Genomic DNA, 26,092 nt, shown 5'->3' on the forward strand with positions numbered 1-26,092 from the left:
GAAATGCATTTCAGGAGGAAGCCCCATGCCGTGCGACTGTGTTTAATTGGTTTTTAGAATTTCGACGTGGACGTCAGAAACTCAGTGATGAATTACGTAATGGTCGTCCTGTGACAGCAACTTCTCAAGAAAACGTCGACAGAGTGCGTCGCATGATAGAGGAGGATAACCGGGTGACATATGCAGTTATTAGTGCAACACTGGGTATTGGTATGAGTCAGGTTCAAACGATCCTGCATTACCGCCTTGGTGTCAGGAAGCTCTGTGCCAGATGGATCCCACACCATCTTACTCAGGAGCAAAAGCAGGCACGGGTCACATGGTGCATGAAAATGCTGGACAAATTTAACCAAGGACAATCAAATGCAGTGTATGACATCGTAACAGATGACGAAACTTGGGTGTACTGTTATGAACCCGAGAGCAAACGACAGTCGACGCAGTGGATCTTCCCGGATGAAGACCCACCAACAAAAGTCAGGAAGGGACGAAGTGTTGGCAAACAAATGGTTACCACTTTCTTCAGTCGGACGGGCCATATTGCAACAGTGCCGCTACAGGGACGTCGGACCGTTAATGCTGAATGGTACACTACGGTTTGTTTACCGGAGATCGTACGGAAAGTTCGTGAAAAACGCCCACGAAGTCGTATTATTGTGCATCAAGGCAATGCGCGCAGCCATACAGCAGTACGAACAATTGAATTCTTCAAAGCCTCCAACATCGAAGAAATGACTCATCCTCCTTACAGTCCCGACCTCGCCCCTTGTGATTTCTTCCTGTTCCCTAAAATCAAGGATACATTACGAGGTTCTTCATTTCCTACTCCCGAGGAGACAGTCACCGCCTTCGTTCAGTGCATTCAAGAGGGGCCTGCAGATGTGTGGTCCCAGTGCTTTCACACTTGGTTTGAGCGGATGAACAAGTGTATCAACTGTCATGGAGAATACTTTGAAAAATTATAGCATTCATACTTTTGGTCTCCAGTGTTTTACTTGCGCGTGTCTAAAAACTTTTAGTGTGACCTATCGTACAATTAAATATTTTACAATTAATCAATAATATACAGTAAAACCTCGTTAAGCCGGACTTCGCTTAATCCGGACAGGCAAAAGGCAAAAAAAAAAAAAAAATAAATAAAGCAGAATTCAAGGTTTTAAATGTGGCTAGAAGTCAACAAGAGAACTTCCCAAACAAAAGGTAGTCAATCACTGATGAAATTCTGTTTCCCGCAGATTTTGTACTGTACTGTACTGTATAGTGTATTTAGGCCTATGCCCTCTAAATACAACATAATAAACGTGTTTTGTTGCTATAAACTGAGTTTAATGCACTTTCTGCTGTTGTTTTAGGTTATTTAAGTTAATCCGGACTTTCGTTAAACCGGTCAACTTATCCCCCCATCAGTCCGGATTAACGAGGTTTTACTGTATTTCCTTTTAAACGATCTTATTGCATATATCAATGTGCACCTATTAGTCTTCATTATTTTTATTGTAGGAGCGCATTACATTTCAATTTCCAACTTTTGAAAAATGTCAAAATATGCCTGGATTTTTACTTTTTGAGACTGCAGAAAAGCGATGTAAAATAAATCAAATCAATCAATCAATGTAATTTAATTGTGTAGAGGCTGGGGAAAATGTCCTCCGCTTTTTGGCGTTTTTAACTCTTGAACCTCACATTGTGGGAAACAGTGAATATACTTATTGCCAATTATAGTATTTTTTCCACAAGCTGTGAAACGTGCTTAGATTATGAAGAAAATATTATTATAATTGAGGAATATGTAACTACACATTACCCTGTGTATATTTTTTTCCCAAAATTCTTTCAGCATAATGAAATGTTAATTGTTGATTTGATTATGTAATTAATGCAAAATGTTTTCTAAACAAATGGCAGAGGTTAAACCCTCCCCTTATGTACGACCCTGTGACTACTACGGATACAAATGACTTTACAAAGGGGTTTTCGTTTTTAAACGTACTGTGGCACAAATCCATCACCCATAGAAAAGTCAAAAAACTGATTTGTATGGGCACTGGCATCAAATAGTACAGCCCTGCCGGAGTGAAATAAGCTTGGATGGATATTGCTGCCATTTTGTGGCAGCAATATTTTGTGGCCATTTTACAAGACGTGATTGTCCCTTTATCAATTTCATTATATCATCACTCATCCGCATCTTCGCGATTAGCCAAAAGTAGCAGAAATGCGATGTAAAATAAACCAAATCAATCAATCAATTTAATTTAATTGTGTAGAGGCTGGGGAAAATGTCCTCCGCTTTTTGGCGTTTTTAGCTCTTGAACCTCACATTGTGGGAAACAGTGAATATACTTCTTGAGAGACAATTGCCTACTGTTATTGTCGCCGTCAGCTGTATACGCTTCTATGGTTCGAATCCCTTGCAATACTCTTAGCTCCAGGCAGTGATACAGTGATCCAGAAGTTACAGTTGGAAGGGGCGAATTTCAGTTGGGTACCTCAACTCACCAAGAATTATTTCTAACCTACACTTGCGCCGTTCTAATATAAACAGGATATAGTACTGTAAATAGGAACCAAGCTGACTTCCATGTTCTAGAGATGAGAGTCTTGTTTTGCAAAAATAAGGGTCCAGAGTTGAAATAGATGGTTATTGTTGTATGTTATCAGTGATAACTTATCACAATTCCTCCAGCTGCCACGGCAAACTGAATGACATGATGAGTAAAAATAAACCCAAAAACCTATTCTCTCAAGGAATCTGTATCAGTTGCGTACGGTTCATTTGCATACATTTCCAAAATGAGTGTCACTTTGTAATGATGCGATCATTACTGGATCCTTTTTTATGTTATAAATTGTGTATGTCTATGTATTCCTGTACGTTTGGGTTCTTGGCCGTTGGGGGAACGGTAAGTTTCCAGTAACGGTTTAGGTCATTAGCAGGGCCTATAAATAGGAAGGGCAGGGGAGCAGTGGGTCTCAGATGTTTGGCGGAGTACAGCAATGTAAGAGGTATATTTTTCTCTGAGGGGAGCGGCTGGGCGAGCTTTCTTTCCTTACTATGTGAACCGACGGGGATGTTAACTTACTTTCTTTTAATACACACACTTGCTCTTTTCACATTATTCCAATAGTTTATTTCATGTGGGAAACCGGGTACACAATTTGGTACTGAGGGTTATATATTTTTTTACTCGTGGAGCCAGTGGCTACGCGAGTCTACACACTCTCTTCGGGAAGGGGGGACAGGATACACCGGAATGTAATTTTGTGAATAACGGCCAAGAATTAACTTCTGTAAATATATTATGAATAAACCTATATATATCTAAAAGGAAGTGGGCGTTAAGTTGTAATTCGAAGAGGTACGTGTCTATTGCCTAAACTAGCATCCACAGAACTTCAGGTACTGCAAGTTTTGAACCTCGGGACAAGGATTCAAAAATGTATGGTTGTGTATATTGTGTATGTTGCTGAGAATCAACTTAAAAGCACAAAATATACCGTTACAACTTGCATACAAGTGATGGACCAGGTGCGGGAGGGGCGGGGCGACATATTTTCTACCTGCTGATGAGTCTCAGATGCCTACAGGCTATGTCTGTAAGACATGTACTTTCTCTTTTTCGCCAATCACGGTGCGTTTTCTTTCTTTTCCCCCACTTTCTCTGTAGCTAAGGACTTCGTCACTCGTTATCGATCTCTCGTGAGTGACAAACTACAGAATCTCCTGTTATACTTTTGTGTTAATTTTCGATTAAGGATGGAAAATTCGATCGAAATCGTGGCAACTACCAAGGGCAAGCAAATATAAACATATCATATATATGTCTACACATACATGTATATATACAAAGTCATATATATATAATATAATAATAATAATATCGTCTTTATTGAGAGGGCGTGTTTCGGCCTTGCGGGCCGTTCTTACAACAAACCCTTAAAAATAATAATACAATTGACACTTTACACTTCTTGAAAATCCCTGCGACGCCAAGGGTCCCGGGTTCAAATCCCACTCGGGCTTGGTTGTTTGTGAATATCCATTCATCAATTTCGTCATTTCACCACTCATCCCCATCTTCGCAAACTAGCCTAGAGGCATAAAACGCGAAGTAAAATAAACTCAATCAATATATGAAATATTCAGAAATTTCTTCAAACAGCATTTAATTAATGATATCCATTCTCAATTATAGATACATACAATTGGATGATATTATTTCCCGTACAACGAGCGAATAACAAGAGACTGGCAACACTGATAAACTTCTGAAAACTATGATGCATGTTATCAACTTTTAAACCGAAGTGCAGGCAGATACAACTGGACGACAGGATTTCCCGTACAAGAAGCGAATTTTAAGAAGATTGGCGATATAGATCAAGATGATGTAATTGAATTTCAAAGAATATAAGTGCTGTTTTCAACATAAAAAATAGTATTTTTGTAATTTCTCTTTCACCTGTTATTATGTCAGTCCCTTTGTTTTTTCTCTATGAACTCTTAATCCTTCAAAAGGTCAATAGGCTGTACGCAAATGATACTCAGCAGCTATAAACGAAAGCGTCCCGTCCCTCACAGTCGTCCCTCTCCCTCCCCGCCTGTACGCAAATGATACGACACCCTGTCAAGGGGTCTCGGGTTCGTTTCCCTTTCAGGCATATTGCACATTGATTCGGATCCAAATTTAAACTGTAGGTCCAATTCCGATTAGACTATCTACACATAAAGTGGGCTTAAATCAAAATTTAAGAAATATTCTCGAGCTTGTTAAACTTGGTGATATAAAACATAACATTTAAGTCTTCAAAAATATTAGGCATGATAATACATCCAAAATCGTGGCAGTTGAGAGGGGCGAACGCCCCTATCGCCCTCCCCGTGGATCCACGCCTACCCCTAACACACCCAAAGTTTCCCAACACCCGTAAAATTCTTCACAAAGGCCCAATTTATGACCATTTTGTCTCTAAATTTACTTTTACACCCCCTAAATACGAACTTGCACACTCCCAGGTAGAAAATTCGGGATAAACTCCTATTGAGACATTGGAAATATCGTGCGAAGGTATCCATAATGATCGCTTATTCTTTCAGTTTTAGTTCAGTTTACAGTTTACTAATTCGTATATCTGAAAATTATGATCGGAGATAATTGAATTCAGTTATTACTTGATACTGTTTAAAATACAGAAAAGAAGTGTATTCGGAAAACAAGAAATTTGTGACGTTTGTTTACCGTTAAGTAATTTCTTTTCATTGCTGGAAAGCTTACTGGACGTAATTATCAAGGAGCAACGAGCAACGTCTTCACTCGTCGAGCTCTCCTTATATGCTTGACGACTGTAGTTTCTTGCTCGTTGATCAACCATTAGCATGTGTCCAATTTCAACACCAGTACTATTGACTTCAATTCAATTCATAGCAAGTGAAAAATGTATATCATACCTCAAGGACCTCGGCAGGATTTTTTCATGTAAGGCACAAGTAGAGTAATTATTTTCTCAGAATACTGCTTGAATTTTTGATATTATTACGTTCATGCAACAATCTGTAGTAGTCTTACTTATAATCGTTTTTTTTTATTAACGAAAATTACTGTGTCCGAAATGGAATCGCATGTGTGAAATATATAATTTTGGGGTGGTATTTCGAAGTCTATTGCGCAGGAAAGTTTTAATACTCTTCATTGGCGCAAGAAATAAAGTGAAGATGGATAGAACGAAATTTTGTTGCACTTATCAAGAAAGGGTGTCAGAAACAGGGAAACTTGAAACTAATTAAAAACCAAGATTTTTATTATTTTAACGGAGCCAAAACTTGACTTGCAGCAAAGTGAGAGAAGTTCCATAATAGTAAGGGAACGTAGGATTCACTGCATATTCCTCCATTACTTTATGGAGCAGTAAGGAATCAAGAAAAGTCTCAACCACTGCTCTTCCAAAAAGAGAAAGTATCTAGAATGATACAGATGTTTCTCCTCCTCGGCCAAATTCGTACAGGAAATTTTGTGTATTGAAGAAGAAAATATATTAAGTAGTTGCGTAACACGTAACTATACTGCAGGAGGCCTTAGAAAGAGCGCTTCGCGGGCTAACAGCAGACGTCGCTCGCACACTGTTGCCGATACTCTCGTGTTGTCTCCTCCTCAGCCGAGGTAGCAAGAGGCAGAGGTCACTCACCCTTCCAGAAGGGTGCAGCGAGCTAGCTGTGGCAACCAGGCTCGCTCATTCGCGGACCTGATTGGTTCTCGCAGACACACCCCCATATTGTCGTCTGCTGCAAGACCGCGAAGCGATCTTTTTAAGGCCTCATGGAGTATAATGCACAAAATTAATCAAATTTTATTAAAGTAATGGTCCTAATGTAACTTTAGCTTATTGGCAGTATTATAGTGCATTAAAAATAGAAAATATTAGAATATTTCCTTGAAAAATCACTTAAAGTGCGTAATAGATAGTCTGCAGTTGTGCTGCCATCTACAGAGCAATTCTAACAGAGTTCAACGACCTACCGGAGTTGGAAGTAGAAATTCCTAGCTGGGGGAGATGGGGGACGGGTGCTTGGCTGAATTCGGGGATAGGTGGGAGACAAGGGAAAATTCTCCCTCTGGTTTCTGCATCAGGCTCTTGAGGAGTAGTTACTAGAAATCACGGAGAAAATGCAGTAGGTGCGAATTCATAACCAGGTCCGGATTTACCTCTTTGCCGCCCCTAGGCCAAACAAGCTCTGCCGCCCCCCATACCGTTTATCAAGAATGAAAAAAATAATCACTATTTTCTGTATTACTATTTTTAGTATTAACCGCATGCAGTATTAATTAAATGATTATTAATTAATATTAATGAGTTCGCCATTGCAACTGATCCGCCACTGATGACTGATATGCCCGAGATTCATTGGATGCATGAGGAACATCTGTAGAATTGACAGAACACACAATGGGCTCATCAACGGCACTTTCCTCACTTTTTTCCTGATTACATTTCTGTATAAAAAAGAACTGATTTTCGGAACCTTCTTCAGAAATGCTTCCTGCTTTTCATCTTTCTCCGCTTTTCTCTTTTTGTATTGTGACCCACTGAGTCTTAATCTTTGATCACTCATAATGAGCGTAATGACGTTTTAAACTTATCCCAACAAACGCACGTCGGACAGTGACACACTCAAGACGCGACACCCCACCTACTTCTTGAATAATATTCTCGAGCAACTAACAGTAGAATAGTACAATGCGAAACCCCTTTAATAATGCTTGCACCGACAGATTAATTCTGAACAATTCAACGAGAATCGCATGCTTTTGATATGCAAGCGGCAGGCTTGACGTTCTTGCCGCAATCGCCGACCGGGCTTAACATAATACTGTACATTCAAAACAACAATGTCTGTAATTAAAACAACAAATTCGTAAACTAGTTCCGAGCCCTGTTAGCCTCTCTCTCTTAAGAAATATTCTTCGTTAACTTATATACAACTACATTAAGTCATTCCATTCGTGTGTCCGGAGGAAAAAAGAGGCAATCCGAGAATTAGGTATTCCTTATAAATTTGAAACAGACAATCGTGCCGCCCAGAGGCGCAACCACGAATTTTTGTCGGGGGGGGGGGCAAGTACCAGAATGAACGTACCAATAATAATAATAATAATGTTAATAATAATAATAATAATATTGTTATTGATTTGCTCTATCTTACATCGCTTCTTGTGCCACTTTTGTCTAATTTGCGAAGTGGGGATGATGAAATTGATGAATGGACACTCACAAACATCCATGATTCGAACCCGGAACAAGCATTATTATTATTATTAGTAGTAGTAGTAGTAGTATTAGTATCAAAGATGTTATTACCCTCGTAAATTATGCACAAAGGGTGTAGAAGTTTGTGATTAAGCATTTGTGTTCGAACAAAAGATTTGGATTATTTTTTCAACACGTTCAATTTGACATTAATAATGGAAAACAAGCACACAAACTCTTTTTTGGAAGACAGAAAATGCTTGCTAAATGCATTCTAAATATAATTCTTTTTTATATTAACATGTATAACTTTCATGCACTTTATGTTTCACGTACATGCAACGTGGAGCGTATTCAAAATTTCTTTAATACATATTATATACAACATATATTATTTAAATATATTACACAACCAATTCATCCATCTCCCAATAAACCAACAGCAAAAATTACATAAATTGTCTCTCAAATGTGCACGCTCCCTTTCCTCAAAACAATTGTTCATGCATTGAAAACAGAATCGATTAAGACAAGTGTTATTTCTCTTGTCAATTTACAATGTATTACAGAGAAGAATGAGAAATCGCGAGCGAAGCGAGCAAGAAAATTTTTGGGTCCAATTTTTTTGCAGGCTGAAATCAATATTGATTGTATTTGCACCCTGTTAAATTATTAATTAAACAATAATTAATTATTGCTGTAATTTCACGGGATGCCAACGCATTCTCTCTTTTACAACTTTTGTGCCTCCCCGATGGCGTAATGGTAACATCGTCGCCTTGTGATCAAGGAGTTCCGGGTTCCATACCTGGTGGAGGCACATGGCACAGTGGTTCGGATCCCACTTTAAACTGTAGGACCAGTCCCGATTTGCCTTTCTGTGTGTAAAGTGGACTTAAAACCACAAATCAATCAATCAATTTAAAAACATAATTTCATTTAGATCGTTCGGCACCCAGGGCCGACTCCCGCAGCCCCTAGCTACGGTTCTGAACTTGATAAGACTAAGAAAAGCAGGTATTGCGAGCGAAGCGAACAAGAAAATTTTACGGAAAGTATTTTTATTTGCATAAAATTTGAAGTTGTGGGCGGTAATTGCCCCCTGCAAGTACACTTGACCGTCAATGTTTGCCCCCTTGCCCCCTAGAATTAATTTCCGTCCAAGGTTGGGGGCAATGCCCCCTGCCCCCCTGTGGTTGCGCCACTGTTTCCGCCCCTACCAAAGTTCCGCTCTAGGCCCGGGCCTATGAGGCCTATTGGGAAATCCGGGCCTGTTCATAACCAAAGTTTGGAGGGGGGGGGGGGGTCATAAAAAATATCTGGCGGGATGGCATTCCCATGCGTTTAAAGGGTATGGCAACGCCCTTCCCCTCCAGAAAAACGGATGAACTCACCGTGGCACCCCCAGGTTTTTTTAAAAATATATTTTCACAAACAATATAATAATATAATTATCACGTACAAAATTCTGTATTACCTTTGAATTTTTTACTACCCTGGATTCCGATGACCACCTTTCTACTGAGTGGGGGTGTTTTTGGAAATATTTGACCTCATTAAGAAATAAAACTACACTATTGCAATGGTTTTTAAATGGACTTTTAAATACTTTGTATTGCAAGTTCGAACTTGCACAAAGGGGCGGCTTAATGGCAGGGCGACGCGGCGGCACCAAACCGCCAATGATTAGCACCAAAGCCTTATTTCTGATTACATAAGCGTGGCTATTTTGTGTTTATCTGAGTTTATTTTTTAAGTTCACTTTATGCACAGTAAGGCTAATCGGATCTGGACCCATAGTTTAAAGTGGGATCCGAACCAGCATGTACAGTCTTGGACACAGCTGGTTTGTAACGACCCTATTGAAGAAGCAGTGAAGCAAGCCATGCATGTCTGACCACCAAGCGCCTTGTGACTAGACAACCCAAACAGCATTGCAATTTTGCGGCTTGTATACCAGTCACGGGTATACATCTCTGTAAATTGAGTAGTGATGCCAAAGAGAAATACGAGATGAAGAATGTCGATCGTAATGTCTCGTGTTCTCGACATGGAATAATACACGGTCCACGTTACGTTCCATTATTTAATGTTGTTTGGGAATGAACCTGACGGACTAGGTTTATATTTTCAATCCTTGCATTACAGTAAATTCCATATTTTACAATTATATTAATGCTTTGAACGAAAATAATGCCCAGAAAAACATCGAACACACGTTCACATCATTCTTCTCACACACATGCACGTGAAAACAAACACACAAAGCTAAGTTTTAACTTCCAAGTGAATGTCCAAATAACAGTAAATGGAGAAGCACGATGTGCGAAACATGGGATTTTTCACAGAAAGAATGCGTCTATTTGTGACATACGTGGTTTCTATTAATAGACAATGAAACAATTATGAGAGAAATTAACATGCATTTTCGTCTTCAGGTGCTGAGGAAGGAAACAGACTGACTGGAAAAAAAGAAAGCATGGTGCTATTGATAGGCTGTTGGTTAGCGTACAGAGCTTTCATCAGTGAGGTCTAGGTTCGATCCCCACCAAGGACATTTATTTTTATTCTTTTCTATTAGTGAAGAAGTATGTAATGTTGTTTTCTAGGCTTTTTGACGAAAGGATACGCATCAAATTTGTTCGTTTAATATGTATTTTCATTCTTCTAATAAGTTCTCTTTCGCAATGGGATATAGAGATTCTCTATCTAGGCGATGGATATCTTCTCAATGGTTACGTAGCTGCGATTCTCCAGTCCCTTACACCCACTTGTCTTATTTATTTACTTCATTTCATATCTAACGAAAACACACAGATATAGTTAGAACAAGAAACACACCTCGCGTCAAAGATTCCAGACTCTAGTTCTGGCTTTTTTTTTTTTTGCGAGGGTGATTATTCTTGTGTGCCTGTTAATCATCTTTGTCAAAAAAATATTCCTCATTATTGCCGTGATTAACCTAGGGAGAGACCAATGCGACTGAAATAACAAAAGTACAGAAAATGCAAGACACATCTGCCTAGGCATGTTATACCTTGGGAATTAGCAATCTGAAAATTAACTTGCGTTTCAGTCCACTACTTGCGAAAGAGTTTCGTGTTGTCTCGTTTGGAGTGTTGGTTATCGTGTCGGACAAGCATGCGGGCAACCCGAGTTCGAGCCCAGCGGATGGCAAGTTTTTTTTTTTTTGTCTAATTTCATCCAAACTTATTTATAAAACTGAAGTTTCTGCAAAACCTTTTGAATTGCATGCCACTTCGTATGTTGGTAATCTGAAAGCATCAAAGATGAAAATTTGATGTTTCGAAGCGACGATGTATTTGTGCATGTGTTGAAAAAACGCAGTTATTTATTAACGAAAAACATGCAGCCACGTGATCATTGAGAACGCTTCCTAGTTGTCAGTGCTAATATGGCAGTAACTACAGTCTGTCAACACACATCAACTTTCACGTTTCCCGTAAAATGATTACCTTTCCACGTTTCAAAATCATGAGTGCTGTCTAAAGCAATACTTTGATACTTGCGTTTGCATGTTCGAATCTAAAGTAATACGAAACTTTTTTCCCAACAAATGACATTCAAACCTTTAATAATATAACCCACAGCGCTACAGCCCTTGAAGGGCCTTGGCTTACCTACCGACTGCTGGTTTCCCTCCCACACTGTTCCTCCGTCACCTAGTATCGCGTGGAGGTCTTAGACCAGTATTGGGATGATCAGCCCGACGAACCCCCAGCCGTTGTTGTAGGTCTTCTCGACCGGGTTACGCTCACTCACTCGGAGCTTCCCAATTTCCTCACGATGGTGGGTTGCCACCGGCCCTATACGTAGGCCGAATAAATTCCGACCAGAGCCGGATTCGAACCTACGCCGTCCCAGCGAACGATCTCAAGACGAGTGAACGCCTTAACCCGCCGCTCGACTACGGAGGAGGACTTCAAACCATTAAAAACTGTTTGAAATGTGATACTGATATCATATATAGAAAGAATAAAAATGGAGAATTTCGCTTAATACAACTTATAAATAGGGACCGGAAGTTGATGAAATGTCATTTTTTTTTCTGACATCTCGGACGCGATGTCCATTAAATATACACAATATTACACTTCATCTAGAACCCAAAAAAGGTAATTTTAAAGTGCATTTTTTTGCATTTGTTGCCATTTGTCAGGTTTTAGGTCATTTTCCCGGATTTTCGGCATTTACCCTTCATTTTTTGCAATATTCGGTATATTGTTTCATCATATTTTGTCACTTCTTTAATTTTGGTAATATTCTTGAATCTTTTCACCAAGGTATATATATCTCGCAGGGTTGCAATTTACGAGCATAAGAAATGCTGAACTGGTGACAGTCTTTGTTGTGTCGGGGGAAACCACCAGGTGCCCGTCTGGGGCAAACTCAGATTTAAGATCAGAAAAGGAGAGGCTTGAAATACCATAGCTAGACCCCGTTTGCACTGAAAATCCTCGTTGCATATTTTAATTGAATGTGCATGTGCTATCATTTGGTGCCCTTTTTTTAAAAGCAAGATTGCATTTTGTTTAATTTCATTTTCATTTCAATTTTTAAACTGAAACTAACAAATTTGATGGTCATTTCTTGCATTTTACGTCATTTTTTCCCCATTTTTAGGATATTCTATAGGTCATATACCTATATTTTTTAGGTCATCAACTTCCGCTCCCTACTTATAAATATATTAAATTATGTGGATACCTGATGTGAAACGTACGATGCACGATCAGAGAGCCTGAATGTTGCATTGAAAACTGCAGAGAACAATGACTGACTTATGAACAGTGAAAGGTTTTTCCATGCTCCAATGGGATTTTATTTATAACTATAAATAAACAAGAGAGAAGGACACAGGTGGGTATGATGAACTAAATTGTAATCTAAAAGTTTTAATTGAAGAAACAAAACACGTTCGCGGTTAAAAATAGAGCATTCAATTTCAGGCACATTACACTAACTGAAAGAGTATTTTCAAAATTAATAATATTTGGATAACCGGCAAATCCAAACTTGATGTTAACCACGTAATGCACTTGATAATCAAAGAAACATAATTTTTCTTGAGCATGCCCTTGATTTTGTGTCTTGATTGTTGAAATAATACGTTGAAATGAACAGTAGTATGTTTTAGAGTGTGTTTAGAATCTCTTGTGTACTGCATGTAAATACTGAAGTCATTTCAGTATCCTAATCAAATAACAATTATTCAGTGTAATCCTTTAAAAGGAAAGCCTTTGTTTCTTTGCAGCTGTTCATGACAGAAATTCAATTGCAAGACAAGTTACCAAATTAGCAATAGTTCTCTTACATATTTGTGGTATGTTCTTGTCTGCCTTATACCGGATGATGAAGGAAGCAGATATAAAAGATAGACAATTACTGTTCTTGTGTAGCTCGTCCTGCTTTTGTCACAAAACCTGATCAGCATACTGAACCAAGCCATCACACGAGATACGACTTCAATAATATAATCCCGTTTCTGTGGCCAAATACCTCCAAAAAAAAAGGCAATAGAATTGTCAGTGTGAGGAGACGGAGAAATAATTTCCTTTTATCTTACATTATACTCTGTCTGTATGCCTAGTGTGGTTTGTCTGTCCCAAAGCTGAAGACAAACCTCTGTCTGTTGTAACGCGTGGCATGTTTTCTTCCAGTTTACAAATCACGTAAAATACCTTCTTTCACTTCAGTGTGCTGGTTCTGCAGGCTCAAGGTCATGTCGACTGATAACGAGATAGACCACGTGACTCCGGGGCCAACTGTCAGCACCGAAGACAAGCTTCAGTAACTTTTGCGAGGTTCCTTCTAGTCCTTGACAGAGCGCATGCTCCGTAATTATGTGCAGAAAACCCATGTTTTCTGTGTATAAAATTTACGTATGTTTGGATTGTGTGCTCAAATGTTGCAGTAAACATAACTCCGTGACACACAACAACAATTACAAGTGCTTCAAAGATTAGAAACTTAGCAAGCGTTACTCATAAGACGATTAGATTGTCCGACTGACAGAAGACCAGGTGGTGGGTTGGTAGCGTGTAAGTTTGACACGCAGGAGATACTGGGTTCGATTCCCCTTTGATTGCCTCCAATTTTTTTTCTTAACTCGAGCGACTGTATATTTGAATTTATTTATTGCGAACATTCTTATTTTATTTGCTGTGCGAATTGTTGAATTTTGTTTTCCAAACGATTACGATAATTTCTTGTGAATAATATTATATGTATTTCTGGATCATTTTCTCGAAATAAATGTATACTTTTCGCCAGGCATAACATTTTGTTGAGTATGTTTGTAAAATGATGAGATATGTGGAAAAAACTATCGCAAAAAATAATTTTCACAAATAAAATTTAAAACAGTAAAGTAAAGATTTCCACCCAAAAATAAAGTAAAAATGTATTTAACTTTTACTCAAATAAATTATTAAATAAAATGCAATAATTAGTAGCTAGAGTTATATAAAAAAACTAGGGCAATAGAACGGGAATCGAACTCAAAGCCTTCTGTACGTGAAACTTATCCGCTACCACGGGGCCACTTGACCACTTGAAAATCATGTAATAGCTTCGCCTCATAAAGGCACTTGGAACTCATCAAAACCTTCAAGAGCTTTTCCTCGATTTTTTCCTTCTTTTTAAGTCCACTTTATGCACAGTAAGAAAACTGGATCTATAATTTAAAGTGGGATTTTAACCACTTGGAACCACTAAACCGCGTATCAAACTTTTCCTCTGGAATTGTTGGCTAGCGTGCGATATTACCAATACTCGGTTCGGGCATGGATGTGGGTGTTTGTCCCAATGAGAATACAGATAATATAGAGGAAATTGACATGTGTCACAACTGAGAAAAAGGTGAAGAACGAGGATACTATTAATTTTGAAAATACTCTTTCAGTTAGTGTAATGTGTCTGAAATTGAATGCTCTATTTTTAACCGCGAACGTGTTTTGTTTCTTCAATTAAAACTTTTAGATTACAATTTAGTTCATCATACCCACCTGTGTCCTTCTCTCTTGTTTATTTATAGTTATAAATAAAATCCCATTGGAGCATGGAAAAACCTTTCACTGTTCATAAGTCAGTCATTGTTCTCTGCAGTTTTCAATGCAACATTCAGGCTCTCTGATCGTGCATCGTACGTTTCACATCAGGTATCCACATAATTTAATATATTTATAAGTAGGGAGCGGAAGTTGATGACCTAAAAAATATAGGTATATGACCTATAGAATATCCTAAAAATGGGGAAAAAATGACGTAAAATGCAAGAAATGACCATCAAATTTGTTAGTTTCAGTTTAAAAATTGAAATGAAAATGAAATTAAACAAAATGCAATCTTGCTTTTAAAAAAAGGGCACCAAATGATAGCACATGCACATTCAATTAAAATATGCAACGAGGATTTTCAGTGCAAACGGGGTCTAGCTATGGTATTTCAAGCCTCTCCTTTTCTGATCTTAAATCTGAGTTTGCCCCAGACGGGCACCTGGTGGTTTCCCCCGACACAACAAAGACTGTCACCAGTTCAGCATTTCTTATGCTCGTAAATTGCAACCCTGCGAGATATATATACCTTGGTGAAAAGATTCAAGAATATTACCAAAATTAAAGAAGTGACAAAATATGATGAAACAATATACCGAATATTGCAAAAAATGAAGGGTAAATGCCGAAAATCCGGGAAAATGACCTAAAACCTGACAAATGGCAACAAATGCAAAAAAATGCACTTTAAAATTACCTTTTTTGGGTTCTAGATGAAGTGTAATATTGTGTATATTTAATGGACATCGCGTCCGAGATGTCAGAAAAAAAAATGACATTTCATCAACTTCCGGTCCCTATTTATAAGTTGTATTAAGCGAAATTCTCCATTTTTATTCTTTCTATATATGATATCAGTATCACATTTCAAACAGTTTTTAATGGTTTGAAGTCCTCCTCCGTAGTCGAGCGGCGGGTTAAGGCGTTCACTCGTCTTGAGATCGTTCGCTGGGACGGCGTAGGTTCGAATCCGGCTCTGGTCGGAATTTATTCGGCCTACGTATAGGGCCGGTGGCAACCCACCATCGTGAGGAAATTGGGAAGCTCCGAGTGAGTGAGCGTAACCCGGTCGAGAAGACCTACAACAACGGCTGGGGGTTCGTCGGGCTGATCATCCCAATACTGGTCTAAGACCTCCACGCGATACTAGGTGACGGAGGAACAGTGTGGGAGGGAAACCAGCAGTCGGTAGGTAAGCCAAGGCCCTTCAAGGGCTGTAGCGCTGTGGGTTATATTATTAAAGGTTTGAATGTCATTTGTTGGGAAAAAAGTTTCGTATTACTTTAGATTCGAACATGCAAACGCAAGTATCAAAGTATTGCTTTAGACAGCACTCATGATTTTGAAACGTGGAAAGGTAATCATTTTACGGGAAACGTGAAAGTTGATGTGTGTTGACAGACTGTAGTTACTGCCATATTAGCACTGACAACTAGGAAGCGTTCTCAATGATCACGTGGCTGCATGTTTTTCGTTAATAAATAACTGCGTTTTTTCAACACATGCACAAATACATCGTCGCTTCGAAACATCAAATTTTCATCTTTGATGCTTTCAGATTACCAACATACGAAGTGGCATGCAATTCAAAAGGTTTTGCAGAAACTTCAGTTTTATAAATAAGTTTGGATGAAATTAGACAAAAAAAAAAAAAACTTGCCATCCGCTGGGCTCGAACTCGGGTTGCCCGCATGCTTGTCCGACACGATAACCAACACTCCAAACGAGACAACACGAAACTCTTTCGCAAGTAGTGGACTGAAACGCAAGTTAATTTTCAGATTGCTAATTCCCAAGGTATAACATGCCTAGGCAGATGTGTCTTGCATTTTCTGTACTTTTGTTATTTCAGTCGCATTGGTCTCTCCCTAGGTTAATCACGGCAATAATGAGGAATATTTTTTTGACAAAGATGATAAACAGGCACACAAGAATAATCACCCTCGCAAAAAAAAAAAAAAGCCAGAACTCGAGTCTGGAACCTTTGACGCGAGGTGTGTTTCTTGTTCTAACTATATCTGTGTGTTTTCGTTAGATATGAAATGAAGTAAATAAATAAGACAAGTGGGTGTAAGGGACTGGAGAATCGCAGCTACGTAACCATTGAGAAGATATCCATCGCCTAGATAGAGAATCTCTATATCCCATTGCGAAAGAGAACTTATTAGAAGAATGAAAATACATATTAAACGAACAAATTTGATGCGTATCCTTTCGTCAAAAAGCCTAGAAAACAACATTACATACTTCTTCACTAATAGAAAAGAATAAAAATAAATGTCCTTGGTGGGGATCAAACCTAGACCTCACTGATGAAAGCTCTGTACGCTAACCAACAGCCTATCAATAGCACCATGCTTTCTTTTTTTCCAGTCAGTCTGTTTCCTTCCTCAGCACCTGAAGACGAAAATGCATGTTAATTTCTCTCATAATTGTTTCATTGTCTATTAATAGAAACCACGTATGTCACAAATAGACGCATTCTTTCTGTGAAAAATCCCATGTTTCGCACATCGTGCTTCTCCATTTACTGTTATTTGGACATTCACTTGGAAGTTAAAACTTAGCTTTGTGTGTTTGTTTTCACGTGCATGTGTGTGAGAAGAATGGTGTGAACGTGTGTTCGATGTTTTTCTGGGTATTATTTTCGTTCAAAGCATTAATATAATTGTAAAATATGGAATTTACTGTAATGCAAGGATTCCCAAACAACATTAAATAATGGAACGTAACGTGGACCGAGTATTATTCCATGTCGAGAACACGAGACATTACGATCGACAATCTTCATCTCGTATTTCTCTTTGGCATCACTACTCAATTTACAGAGATGTATACCCGTGACTGGTATACAAGCCGCAAAATTGCAATGCTGTTTGGGTTGTCTAGTCACAAGGCGCTTGGTGGTCAGACATGCATGGCTTGCTTCACTGCTTCTTCAATAGGGTCGTTACAAGCCAGCTGTGTCCAAGACTGTACCTCCACCGGGAGAGTGGCTATTTGTTTTTAGAAGAGTTGGATATATTGTTGTACAAGAATTTATTGAAGTTACTTCTGCTTAACATATAGGTGTTGCATTTATGTCATATTATGACATCTGCAAAATCGTATTCTTTAACAGTAACACTTAAAGTATTCTAAAATGAGGCTATTATTTTTCGTCATTACAATTGTAATGGTCAATTTTTTGATGGAGGAAGGTAGGAAGTAGGAGGACCAGGGTAGTAAAATTGGGTGGGGGGGGGGGGGCAGGGTAGAAATTACGAGCGCCCGGTTGAAAATTTTATCTTGGGCCGCTCCTGCATGCACATGTGAAGTGATATCATGATGATATGTGTGGAATGGAACAATGTTCGGTCGCTTGCCTAGTTCCAAATGTCACTGCACACCATTGCCACCTGGTGTCCTCCTACTCTTTCAATTGTAGTGGAGTAGACATGTGCAATAGACATAAATATAATCAACAGCAACAGCAATGAACATTATAAATTATTTAATCCTGAAGGTGGTTTCCTATTGTAAATTCTTCATTGCTGTATGGAGCAATTAGGAAACAAATAATTAAGTCCACCACTACTCTTCCAGAAAGTATAAATGTATTTGTCTATCTTTGCTACAAAACAGCAACCTCGCAGCGACATTTAGCGCTATAAAGACTCAAGAGCCACAAAATCTTCGAACAGGTCTCATCTTCAGGATTATCAACACAGGGAAAGCCCTGCTACCTACCGACGTGTTGGGCAAGAATGAGTCAAGGCCAGTGCCGGATCTAGAAGCCGCAAAACCCCGCAATGCGAGGGGACCCGGAGACAGTTAAGCCTTTAGGGGGCCCTCAGCCATTGACATAGTAGAGGGTTCGTACATGCGTATGTAAAACAAATAAACGTAGTTACTCAGGGATACAGGAACGAATACAATATATACGGGCAAAGGTAAAGTTAAAGTTCCCTGTCCGTATAGCACCGTGTAATGAATGTACATTTAGGGTATGTGGGGGTAGTCCCCCCACATATTTTCAATGCCGGCCATCTTGGAGGTGATGTGATCAGCACCAAGCTGCGGCAGCCTTTACCCTCCAGGGTAACATTTGATTTGAGGCTGGGTGGGGCCTAGAACCGTTTTATGCGGGGACAAAGCCGGAAAAATTCCGACCTTAGATCACCCACCCCGGGTTTCCCGCGTGGCAGCCAGACTAGAATCAAATGAGCGTAGAATTTCACGAGAAATGCAGTGGGGTCATTCCACGTCATTTCAACGAGGTATGTCAACCACCATCTCAGATTTCGATGAAATTTGATATACACCCCTCCTTTATGGTTGATAGAAACCCTCTAATTTTTTTCACTATCTCAAACGGTTTTCATTTTACTGCACTTTGAAATGTCATTAAATCAGTATTGTCTGTCACTCTTGAGACTCTCGACACAAGATACCCTTGCTTACATTCAAGGACGTATTTAGGGGGGGTCCAGGGGTTCCGGACCCCCCCCGAAAGACTTATCAAGTACTAAAATTAAATAATGAAAAATTATTCGTTTAGCCTTTGTTGTATAATTTCCTCTGAACTTATCGGAAAACAAGGGTTATATTGGGATCATACGGCTTTAAAGGACAGGAAGGACTTACCAAGTACTAAAATTAAGTAATGAAAACATTAGCATTTGTTGCATAATCGATGGTTATTGATTTCCTCTAAACCTTTTAGAAGGCAAGGATTATATTGGGATCATACGGCTTTGAATGATATTACAAAGAAGATTTATGTACACTACTACTCAAAATAATATGCATAAAATATTAATCCGAAACTTACTTTTCTCCAACTACATGTATCATAATTTTTGTTATTCCATAAATATTCAATTATTCATCTATTTGACATCATTTTTCATCATTGCCAGGCCACTTGCTTTTACGTAAATTATTCCGATCTTAACTACAGATAAACTACGTAATGAATATGCCCTATTCTTATACAGGCGTTTTACCTATTCGTGTAATAATAATATAATATTAATTTATGTATTGTAATTAGTATTAATTTGATTTAATATAATTATTTTAAATTAAACATTATTATTATTACTATTACTCCTGAGACACACTGTTCGGACCTCCCCCCCCTCGAAACATATTTCTAGATACGTGCCTGCTTACATTTTATTTCTTTTCTCCTTAACCAATGATCAGATCTCTTTGAAATTTTACACAAAGTTCAATGAAATAATAAGTATTTCAGAAAAAAAATACATCAGTACTCAAAAAATTTTACAAATGCCTATAAAAAGACTAATAACGGACTTGTAGCCTAATATTTGTGGTGGGAAAACTAGGTTACGAAAATGTGAATTTTCATCATGTGAGTATGATGGAACCAAAAGCTTTTGATGTTGGAAATCATTGCAAAGACATGCTCTTTCTTACAAAAAATAATTGTTTTTTTTTAATTCCTTCTAACGAAAATTTGACGTTTTTTGGGCATTGCCTAAAATTTCAGGGCACAAAACGAGAAGTAAAATAAACTAAATCAATCAATCAATCTAAAACTAGACTTCGTTTGAAAATGGCGGCCATTTTTGTTTCATGACTTGCAACATTTTTGGCCTATGCAAACAGTTGCGATAATTATGATAACTCAGCTAAGAAAACTTACAGAAATCTGGGGTAAAAAACATTGTTTTCAGGCTACATTTTATGTTCCGTATCTATTTCCACCACATCTAATGCAAATGGCTGAAATTTAGGGTCAAAACTGACTGATATTCAATTTTGAAGGGAAATCAATTTGCAGGATATACTTTTTCAGTAGGTAAGCAATGAAATATCAGAGCTATAATTTTTTTAGAGGAAATATATACATCCAAAGTTTCAGCAGAAAATATTTGACACACAGCCTTACACATCTTTTCATTTAAAATTCTTTGTGCGAGCCGTTGGCTGTACGCACTACATGTTTATGTACATTGACATATGTTTGAAAATATGAAACCAAAACAAACAAACATTTTGCACAATGCTGGTTCCACAGTACACGTATTATAAGCTAAGGTCACTTTGTGCGGTTTCTTCGCTCTTATCGGTATCCGCTATCGCCTTTCCTCGTCGTTTTCTCACTTCCCACAAATATCTCCCCACTCGTTGCACTATCTCACTTATGATTCCTCTTCTATCTTCTACCACTTCCATTATTTCCCTCCCTGTTACGTTCTTAACCCACTTGTGTCGCAAATCACGCGTACTGATGTATTTTTTTTTTCTGAAATCCTCATTATTTCATTGAACTTTGTGTAAAATTTCAAAGATATCTGATCATTGGTTAAGGAGAAAAGAAATATAATGTAAGCAAGGGTATCTTGTGTCGAGGGTCTCAAGAGTGACAGACAACACTGATTTATTTACATTTCAAAGTGCTGTAAAATGAAAACCGTTTGAGATAGTGACAAAAAATTAGAGGGTTTCTTTCAACCCTAAAGGAAGGGTGTATACCAAATGTCGTCGAAATCTGAGATGGTGGGTGACAAAATCTTAGTTTTTTTTGCGTTGATTTGATGTGGAATGATCCAGTGGTGAAGGTTTCTTCAACCTACCTTTAATCAGGAAAAAGTTGTGACTGCATGATCGTATCAAATATATCATTTTCCAGGTGTGAGAAAACAGTGTCACATCACCTTCTTCCCATTTAACAATTTTGAGTTGAATTCAATATGGCGGCCACCAATATGGCGGACGTCCGCTTGTAATGCTTGCACCGACAGATTAATTCTGAACAATTCAACGAGAATCGCATGCTTTTGATATGCAAGCGGCAGGCTTGACGTTCTTGCCGCAATCGCCGACCGGGCTTAACATAATACTGTACATTCAAAACAACAATGTCTGTAATTAAAACAACAAATTCGTAAACTAGTTCCAAGCCCTGTTAGCCTCTCTCTCTTAAGAAATATTCTTCGTTAACTTATATTTACAATACAACTACATTAAGTCATTCCATTCGTGTGTCCGGAGGAAAAAAGAGGCAATCCGAGAATTAGGTATTCCTCATAAATTTGAAACAAACAATCGTGCCGCCCAGAGGCGCAACCACGAATTTTTGTCGGGGGGGGGGGGCAAGTACCAGAATGAACGTACCAATAATAATAATAATAATAATAATAATATTAATGTTAATAATAATAATAATATTGTTGTTATTGATTTGCTCTATCTTACATCGCTTCTTGTGCCACTTTTGTCTAATTTGCGAAGTGGGGATGATGAAATTGATGAATGGACACTCACAAACATCCATGATTCGAACCCGGAACAAGCATTATTATTATTATTATTAGTAGTAGTAGTAGTATTAGTATCAAAGATGTTATTACCCTCGTAAATTATGCACAAAGGGTGTAGAAGTTTGTGATTAAGCATTTGTGTTCGAACAAAAGATTTGGATTATTTTTTCAACACGTTCAATTTGACATTAATAATGGAAAACAAGCACACAAACTCTTTTTTGGAAGACAGAAAATGCTTGCTAAATGCATTCTAAATATAATTCTTTTTTATATTAACATGTATAACTTTCATGCACTTTATGTTTCACGTACATGCAACGTGGAGCGTATTCAAAATTTCTTTAATACATATTATATACAACATATATTATTTAAATATATTACACAACCAATTCATCCATCTCCCAATAAACCAACAGCAAAAATTACATAAATTGTCTCTCAAATGTGCACGCTCCCTTTCCTCAAAACAATTGTTCATGCATTGAAAACAGAATCGATTAAGACAAGTGTTATTTCTCTTGTCAATTTACAATGTATTACAGAGAAGAATGAGAAATCGCGAGCGAAGCGAGCAAGAAAATTTTTGGGTCCAATTTTTTTGCAGGCTGAAATCAATATTGATTGTATTTGCACCCTGTTAAATTATTAATTAAACAATAATTAATTATTGCTGTAATTTCACGGGATGCCAACGCATTCTCTCTTTTACAACTTTTGTGCCTCCCCGATGGCGTAATGGTAACATCGTCGCCTTGTGATCAAGGAGTTCCGGGTTCCATACCTGGTGGAGGCACATGGCACAGTGGTTCGGATCCCACTTTAAACTGTAGGACCAGTCCCGATTTGCCTTTCTGTGTGTAAAGTGGACTTAAAACCACAAATCAATCAATCAATTTAAAAACATAATTTCATTTAGATCGTTCGGCACCCAGGGCCGACTCCCGCAGCCCCTAGCTACGGTTCTGAACTTGATAAGACTAAGAAAAGCAGGTATTGCGAGCGAAGCGAACAAGAAAATTTTACGGAAAGTATTTTTATTTGCATAAAATTTGAAGTTGTGGGCGGTAATTGCCCCCTGCAAGTACACTTGACCGTCAATGTTTGCCCCCTTGCCCCCTAGAATTAATTTCCGTCCAAGGTTGGGGGCAATGCCCCCTGCCCCCCTGTGGTTGCGCCACTGTTTCCGCCCCTACCAAAGTTCCGCTCTAGGCCCGGGCCTATGAGGCCTATTGGGAAATCCGGGCCTGTTCATAACCAAAGTTTGGAGGGGGGGGGGGTCATAAAAAATATCTGGCGGGATGGCATTCCCATGCGTTTAAAGGGTATGACAACGCCCTTCCCCTCCAGAAAAACGGATGAACTCACCGTGGCACCCCCAGGTTTTTTTAAAAATATATTTTCACAAACAATATAATAATATAATTATCACGTACAAAATTCTGTATTACCTTTGAATTTTTTACTACCCTGGATTCCGATGACCACCTTTCTACTGAGTGGGGGTGTTTTTGGAAATATTTGACCTCATTAAGAAATAAAACTACACTATTGCAATGGTTTTTAAATGGACTTTTAAATACTTTGTATTGCAAGTTCGAACTTGCACAAAGGGGCGGCTTAATGGCAGGGCGACGCGGCGGCACCAAACCGCCAATGATTAGCACCAAAGCCTTATTTCTGATTACATAAGCGTGGCTATTTTGTGTTTATCTGAGTTTATTTTTTAAGTTCACTTTATGCACAGTAAGGCTAATCGGATCTGGACCCATAGTTTAAAGTGGGATCCGAACCAGCATGTACCTCCACCGGGAGAGTGGCTATTTGTTTTTAGAAGAGTTGGATATATTGTTGTACAAGAATTTATTGAAGTTACTTCTGCTTAACATATAGGTGTTGCATTTATGTCATATTATGACATCTGCAAAATCGTATTCTTTAACAGTAACACTTAAAGTATTCTAAAATGAGGCTATTATTTTTCGTCATTACAATTGTAATGGTCAATTTTTTGATGGAGGAAGGTAGGAAGTAGGAGGACCAGGGTAGTAAAATTGGGTGGGGGGGGGCAGGGTAGAAATTACGAGCGCCCGGTTGAAAATTTTATCTTGGGCCGCTCCTGCATGCACATGTGAAGTGATATCATGATGATATGTGTGGAATGGAACAATGTTCGGTCGCTTGCCTAGTTCAAAATGTCACTGCACACCATTGCCACCTGGTGCCCTCCTACTCAATTGTAGTGCAGTAGACATGTGCAATAGACATAAATATAATCAACAGCAACAGCAATGAACATTATAAATTATTTAATCCTGAAGGTGGTTTCCTATTGTAAATTCTTCATTGCTGTATGGAGCAATTAGGAAACAAATAATTAAGTCCACCACTACTCTTCCAGAAAGTATAAATGTATTTGTCTATCTTTGCTACAAAACAGCAACCTCGCAGCGACATTTAGCGCTATAAAGACTCAAGAGCCACAAAATCTTCGAACAGGTCTCATCTTCAGGATTATCAACACAGGGAAAGCCCTGCTACCTACCGACGTGTTGGGCAAGAATGAGTCAAGGCCAGTGCCGGATCTAGAAGCCGCAAAACCCCGCAATGCGAGGGGACCCGGAGACAGTTAAGCCTTTAGGGGGCCCTCAGCCATTGACATAGTAGAGGGTTCGTACATGCGTATGTAAAACAAATAAACGTAGTTACTCAGGGATACAGGAACGAATACAATATATACGGGCAAAGGTAAAGTTAAAGTTCCCTGTCCGTATAGCACCGTGTAATGAATGTACATTTAGGGTATGTGGGGGTAGTCCCCCACATATTTTCAATGCCGGCCATCTTGGAGGTGATGTGATCAGCACCAAGCTGCGGCAGCCTTTACCCTCCAGGGTAACATTTGATTTGAGGCTGGGTGGGGCCTAGAACCGTTTTATGCGGGGACAAAGCCGGAAAAATTCCGACCTTAGATCACCCACCCCGGGTTTCCCGCGTGGCAGCCAGACTAGAATCAAATGAGCGTAGAATTTCACGAGAAATGCAGTGGGGTCATTCCACGTCATTTCAACGAGGTATGTCAACCACCATCTCAGATTTCGATGAAATTTGATATACACCCCTCCTTTATGGTTGATAGAAACCCTCTAATTTTTTTCACTATCTCAAACGGTTTTCATTTTACTGCACTTTGAAATGTCATTAAATCAGTATTGTCTGTCACTCTTGAGACTCTCGACACAAGATACCCTTGCTTACATTCAAGGACGTATTTAGGGGGGGTCCAGGGGTTCCGGACCCCCCCCCCCCGAAAGACTTATCAAGTACTAAAATTAAATAATGAAAAATTATTCGTTTAGCCTTTGTTGTATAATTTCCTCTGAACTTATCGGAAAACAAGGGTTATATTGGGATCATACGGCTTTAAAGGACAGGAAGGACTTACCAAGTACTAAAATTAAGTAATGAAAACATTAGCATTTGTTGCATAATCGATGGTTATTGATTTCCTCTAAACCTTTTAGAAGGCAAGGATTATATTGGGATCATACGGCTTTGAATGATATTACAAAGAAGATTTATGTACACTACTACTCAAAATAATATGCATAAAATATTAATCCGAAACTTACTTTTCTCCAACTACATGTATCATAATTTTTGTTATTCCATAAATATTCAATTATTCATCTATTTGACATCATTTTTCATCATTGCCAGGCCACTTGCTTTTACGTAAATTATTCCGATCTTAACTACAGATAAACTACGTAATGAATATGCCCTATTCTTATACAGGCGTTTTACCTATTCGTGTAATAATAATATAATATTAATTTATGTATTGTAATTAGTATTAATTTGATTTAATATAATTATTTTAAATTAAACATTATTATTATTACTATTACTCCTGAGACACACTGTTCGGACCTCCCCCCCCTCGAAACATATTTCTAGATACGTGCCTGCTTACATTTTATTTCTTTTCTCCTT

General features: G+C 38.5%; 1 protein-coding gene across 4 annotated transcripts in view; it reads right to left on the reverse strand.

Annotated features, from left to right (window-relative positions):
* The window catches only part of LOC145983961 (obscurin-like), a 76,793-nt gene that overhangs the window by 41,733 nt on the left and 8,968 nt on the right, over nucleotides 1-26,092 (reverse strand). The gene's annotated exons all lie outside the window — the stretch shown is intronic.

This window comes from Lepisma saccharinum, chromosome 2, assembly GCF_977018435.1.
Source record: "Lepisma saccharinum chromosome 2, izLepSacc3.1, whole genome shotgun sequence".
Classification (NCBI taxonomy): domain Eukaryota; kingdom Metazoa; phylum Arthropoda; class Insecta; order Zygentoma; family Lepismatidae; genus Lepisma; species Lepisma saccharinum.